The 6637-nt window shown below is 35.8% G+C and overlaps 1 non-coding gene across 1 annotated transcript; it reads right to left on the bottom strand.

Annotated features, from left to right (window-relative positions):
• Positions 1–4098: 4098 nt before the first annotated feature.
• LOC132682489 (U6 spliceosomal RNA) lies at positions 4099–4205 on the bottom strand. The gene has a single exon (XR_009611678.1). It is a non-coding gene; the product is annotated as a U6 spliceosomal RNA (small nuclear RNA).
• Between the last annotated feature and the right edge of the window lie 2432 nt (positions 4206–6637).

Raw genomic sequence — 6637 nt, 5'->3', positions numbered from 1 at the left:
GATATCAATCGATTTACTGTGATGGGATTTGCCCTACAATTTCTTTCCTGTTCTTGGGCAGCAGGAAAAGGAGGGATATTTCTTTCCTGTGCAAGAGAGATGCCACTATATTAAATTCTACGTTTAACCCATCATTGTATTCTTTGCCTCTGTACATTATCAGAGTAACTGGCATACGGAATGGCTTAGGCTAAATCAACCAAATTTGTCAACTCTCTATGTAGCGTGATTGTCCATGCTTCACTCCCATTACTGCAAATCAAGCTCAGTAGTAGTGTCTGTGTGTCAGTAGTAGTGTCTGTGTGTCTGTGTGCTCTGCTTCTAACAAATGGCACCAGCAGTACAGAAAGCCAGAAGTATGTAGAGTTAGAGGCCATACTAATCCCTATCCAATGATTAACTTCTGCCGGGTATGAAATTTGAGCTTCTTTCCTCAAGGTAGGACCAACTCTCAGATACAATTCGCTCCCCATAAAACCAGGGTAGGGCTAAAACCTTGCCTGAAATTATACTACGGATGGAACACATCCTTTCCCTCTCCTTTTCCCTCCACTCCTTTTCTAGCTTCTTACTGGAAGTACCTCTTTGCTCAATCATTTACACACGAAGTTTCAGTTCAGAGTTTGCTTCTAAGGAAACCAACTGCAGATAATCTATTTAATCTATTTTGTAGTAGTTAATAGTGTATCAGACAGGATTCTCAAGGGAAGCAGAAGTGATAGGACATTTATATAGAGAGAGTAAAATGTATTTTAATGAATTGGCTCACAAGATTGTAGGGCTTGGAAAGTATAAAATCTATAGGGCAGCCTGGCAGGCTGGAAATTCAAGTCAGGGTTCATTATGCAGCCTTGAGTCTGAAATCCGTATGACAGGCCAACAGGCTGAAAACTGAGGCAGAATTTCTATGTTACAGTCTTGAGGGAGAATTCTTTCTTCCCCATGAAATGGAGTTTGAGCCTTAAGACCTTCAACTGATTGATGAGGCCCACCCACATTATGGAGTATAATCTACTTTGCTTAAAGTCAAATGATTGTAAATGTTCAAGCACATCTAGAAGAGACCATCACAGCAACATCTAAATTGATATTTGGCCAAACAACAGGGCACCAGAGCCTAGCCAAGCTATTACATGAATTAACCATCAGAAGAAGGGGATTTTGGAATGGTGGAATAAGCCGTGGCCTAAGCTGGAGGAGACCACTCACAAGGATTCTGGAACAGCCTATCGTTTGGTTATATGCCTCAACTTTTTATTTTTATTTTTTTCTCCTATGCAGGAGGGTCTTAAGAGTACCTGACGATACATGAGGTGAAAAACAATATTGTACTAGTGGCTTAGCACTTCTGAGATACTAGGCTGGCTCACTGATCAATTCAGAAGTCCAGGCAGAAGTCGAAAGGTCCAAATGATTAGGTTTACATGAGAACCGGAGAGCGAGAAAGCACAATTATTAATTATACATCAATTTGTGTATTTGATTAACAACTTTCTCATAACCCAATGAGGATGTAAGTTCCATGAGATGAAAGCTGATTCTATTATCGCATGCCCAAACCTAGCAGAGTACCTGGTACAATGGATATTTACTGAATCAATGCCAATGACATTAAATTAGTATAAACATCATTGCATTTACATAAATTATATAGACCAATTATATGTAATAAATATACAAATTATACATAAATATATATTTATATATGTGTATACATGTGTGCGTATAAACACATACCCTCATATACTTTTATTAGTTTGTGGATGTCCTGACAAAACTGTGCTTATACTTTATGCTTTTTCTGTTTTTATGTTTATGATACTCCTTTTATAGGGAAAATATCTTTGAGTCTGTCACACAATGAGATCCTCCTTGTGGTCTTTTTGCAGAAGGTGAGGTGACATTCAACCACTGAAATCATCTTTGCTGTAAATCTCTCAACATCAGTTTACTGTTAATAACTCCAAACAGGGGGGAAAAAATAAGACAGACAATCAGACAAGGGGACCCGAGCAGCGGAAAATAATTGGACTCTCTAAATTGTACCATTCTCAAGAGAAATTACTGGAGCACACTGTTTCTTCCCTGGACCACGCTGTGCATCCCTTGGAATCGCTACAGAGGCATTTTATTGCTCATTAAATATTTTTTAATGTGAATCCACTCTTGGCATTTCTATTTTATAGTTTTTCTCACAATCCTTCCTGTGTTGAATACCTCCTTCCCGACTATGTGTAATTTAAAAGAAATTATGTAAGCTTATTTCTCTGATTAAGAAAGCCTAATGCGCAAACACACAAAGGATATGACCAGTGTAGCTCAAGTAGCTAATGAATCTGGCAGTTTTAAGCTCGTTCCCAATAAAAATGGGCCCCACAAATCACTATAAAAAATGTGTTTTGTACCTCAAGAGCCATAATTGTCACACATTTACAATTCATAAGCAGTGACTGCAGGGTGCTTACTCTAGTTAATCCTCCATAGAATAGTGGATATTGATGCTGTGGAGAAGGGGCACAACAAAATCATCTGTCACTTGAAATACTCATTTGGGAAGCCTCACACACTAATGAAATCCTGAAATGTAGCAATGGGAAGGCTGAATGCGTTCTTCTGCCTAAACTGTAAATGGTGACAAAGGTGTAAGTCTGAGATGCCCAGGCATAGCCTGGCGTAGCTTGCCTCTGGTTTACTGACTCTAAAATAGTAAAGATAAAACCTGCATTTGGATTGTCCAAAAACCTATGTCTCAAGCCTTTACTGTACACCTATCTGGACCTAAAGAAACAGGACGGAGACATATAAATTCTAAGAAGCTTCCTTGCCATGACTGATGTAGTTAAAGTGTAACCGGTATATGATGAATAGCTAGACTTAATAATGACTTGATGAACATATTCAATATATTTACAATTCTTTTAGCAAGGGAGAATACTTTCTGTGACTATTACATCCAAATGATTTCCAAATCTTAAAAGTAGTATTTGAATTCAACCAAAACACGTAGATTGTCCCTAAAGCTTGTAGTAAATGGCTCTAAACCTACATAATTGAATCTTTGGAGTGTGAGGCCTCCCTCTGGTACATCATGAGTACTTGAAATAGACTCTTGGTCTGGTTTCAAATTCAATTTTTGTTTTGTTTTTAAAGAACATTGATAAAATCAGAGAAAGCATATTGTTTATTCAATCTAATCCATCTGCAAGGTAAGGGAATTACTAGAATAATGTGAAGACAAATGAAATGGATTAAGTGAATCTTGGATGACCTTCAACATTTTTCTGCCCCTAAAGGCTGGGTTTCCAATAATCACTCAGTCATTTAAACATAAAACACCTGAATGTACGCAGGCCTTGTGTGTATAATTGAATGTGTATAATTGTGTGAATAAATGTACATACATACATTGTACATATGTATGTATAAAAATAAATGTATGTATGTATAAAAATAAATGTATGTATGTATAAAAAATAAAATAAAATAAAATAAAATAATAAAATAAAATAAAATAAAATAAAATAAAATAAAATAAAATAAAATAAAATAAAATCAGCTATCCTTGCTTTGGCTCCTCCTTAACATGCCACTTTAACATCTTTATTTTGTTCTCTCCAGCCCCCCCTCTATAACCCATTGCTTACAGTAGCCACTGATATTTCCTTGTATAAAATAATCTCAGTTTGTGATTGAAATAATGATCCCTCACTTCCTGGGTTTGCATTTTTAACCATACAAGCTTTTTAAGTTCAAGAAGAAGAATCAAAATGCATTTATATTCTGTATTACAATAAATGTGAATATCAAAAGTTTCTCCTTGAGTTGTGTGACTGCTGACATTTGAAAAAAAGCCAGAGAATCTTAGAATTGGAAGAAGCAGAAATATGTTTAGTATTTCAATTGACCCCTGATGGAGAGGGAGAGAGGGGAAAAATTATAAGTTCTCTTTGCAAAGTTTTATGTTTTTTTTTTTTAACTATTTATTTTCTTAGGACCTAGATTAATTACAATTCTTGTTTCAAGACACAAATGGTTCATTCTATTTAGTTGTTTGCTTATTTTATTTTATTTTATTTTTTTCAATATATGAAGTTTATTCAAAATATGGAACGCCTCACGAATTTGCGTGTCATCCTTGCGCAGGGGCCATGCTAATCTTCTCTGTATCGTTCCAATTTTAGTATATGTGCTGCCGAAGCGAGCACTTGTTTGCTTATTTTAAATAACATAGTGAACCTGCATCAATTATGAAAAGTAGAGCCCTGATGGTAACTTAAATGAGCTCACGTGGTCTTCTATTCTTTTCTCTTCCTTCCCCAACCCAAAGTAATAATCATCCTGAATGATCACGCTCTTGGTGGTATATGTGTGCAGAGTTCCTTAATACAGTGTATGCCCTAAAAACACACATCATTTTAGATGTTTTTAACTTTATAAAAAGGCACACACTCTATATAATCTTTTTAAAGTTACTGTTATAAAACAGTATGATAATGCTAAGATTTATATAATTTACTGAAAGTAACGGTAGTTTATTTTTATTGATATATAGTATTCTATTGTGGTATGTACATTAAAACCTTGCATTTGTAGTAACTTGCTCTGCAAGTGTTCTGCAAGACAAGAAAACATTTCTAATAAATTTTAACTTGATAAATGAGCGATGTCTTACAATACAAGTAGTACGAAACGCAGAACATCACATCTAACAACTGAGTCAAGGTTCTTCTCTCTCTCTCTATATATATATATCTCTCTCTCTCACTGCGGGATTGTGGGTGGTCATCTCCCATGCTTGAATGCTCCGTCTCAGGCCATGCTGTTTGGTAGAAATCAGGGATTTCTCAGAATGTTGGAAGGTGCCCTCAACTGGCACTAGTGTATTTTTTGCCACTTAAAAGCACCTATGGACAGTCCTTTGCTCTTCTACAAGAGTAAGCTTAGGAATGCTTTACTTCATTCTAGGTCAGGCTGCCTGTAGATACAGACCCTTCCCTCTACTGCCTTATTGTCAGTTACATTAAATACAGTATATGACAAGAGTTCATTAATACTGTACTGTAGTCAACATCCATGAGAGCATATACAATGACCCCCATGCAGAACAGATTCCATTAAGCCAATAGATCACAGTGATTCTGTTAGTGATAGTGAAAGGCATCCCATACAATAATGCTCCTCTCTCTTGTCTCCCTCACAACAGCCACTAAGGTTTTCAAAGGTAAGTGTGGGTTGTTTATTTTTCTTTATATTTTGTATTTTCTTTATTATTTTGTATTACATTACAGTATTGTGATTTTGTATATGAATATTTTGGGGTTGTGGAACAAATCATCTGAGTTTCCATTATTTCTTATGGGGAAGTTTGGTTCGATATACAAGTGCTTTGTCTTACAAGCATGTTTCCAGAACAAATTATGCTTGCAAACCAAGGGTTTACTGCACTATGTTTATACTTTTAAATCATGAATTGATTCATGAATTCAGTCAACCACTTATATTGAGCCAAGGAAATAATAAAAATAGTGTAGCACATCTTTAAAAGCTTTGGTCCTTTTTAGGAAACTCTAAAATTAAGGGCACCTGGGTGGTTCAGTTGATTAAGCAGCTGACTCCTGGGTTCAGCTCAGGTCATGATCTCATGGTTTCATAAGTTCAAGCCCCATGTCAAGCTCTGTGCTGGCAGCACAGATCCTGTCTTGGATTCTCTGTCTCCTCTCTCTCTGATCCTCCTCAACTCGTGCTGTCTCTTTTTTTTCTCAAAATAGATGAATAAACTTAAAAAAAAAAAAAAGAAAACTCTGTAAAATTAATGAGTTGTAAGTATGTGGTTTCAACCTGCTTTTGAGCTCTAAGGCAGTCCAGTTTTCTGAGTGGTGAACTTTCCAGGGCATACTCTTAATGAAGATGTTGATAAACTTCTAACATCAGCACTCTTAGGAACAATTCTTTTGCATCCTTTACCTAAGCCTTGCCTTGCAGAAAGACAAAAAGAGCATCCCTCATATATGAACATGCCTGATGTAAGTAAATATGTGTGGGGGAGTCTTTCCAATCTTGGAACAACAGTTCTGTTAGAGGTAGCATTTTGGTTTCCATTTTTATAGTGTTTACCTAGTTGAGTAAATACTTTGGCCAGTGAGCTCATAAAGACAAAAAAAAAAAAAAAAAATCAGTAATAACTCCCCTCCCCCCAATCTCTGAAGTACAATCATTATAGGGAAAACTAAAATGGTAGGTAAAAGAAAAAGTATCCAGAGGTGAGAATATCTTTGAGGTGTACTTTATTCTACCCTCATACTGATGTCCTATGTTCTCTGAATTTAAAGAACTGTTTTGGGATACTATTCTTCAGATACCAAGATATCTGGGAATATTTATGGTTTATTTGTTGTTTGCCATAACCTGGTAGTTTATTTTATTTCTTTTAATAACACAATTGACATTATAGAGCACTTACTATATCCCAGGCATCACAGCATTTTCTGTGCATTTTTTTCATATATTACAATAATTTTATAAGATTTATTATCATTATTATCCTCACCATTTTACAGCTGAGGGAAAATTTCCAAGTTCACAGGTGAGCCCTCAAAATCCCAACCTTTAACTATGGCTATTATATTCTTTGCGAGTC

The sequence above is a fragment of the Panthera onca genome, chromosome A1 (genome assembly GCF_046562875.1).
Source record: "Panthera onca isolate mPanOnc1 chromosome A1, mPanOnc1 haplotype 2, whole genome shotgun sequence".
NCBI lineage: Eukaryota > Metazoa > Chordata > Mammalia > Carnivora > Felidae > Panthera > Panthera onca.
This window is presented reverse-complemented; position numbering and strand designations above follow the sequence as displayed.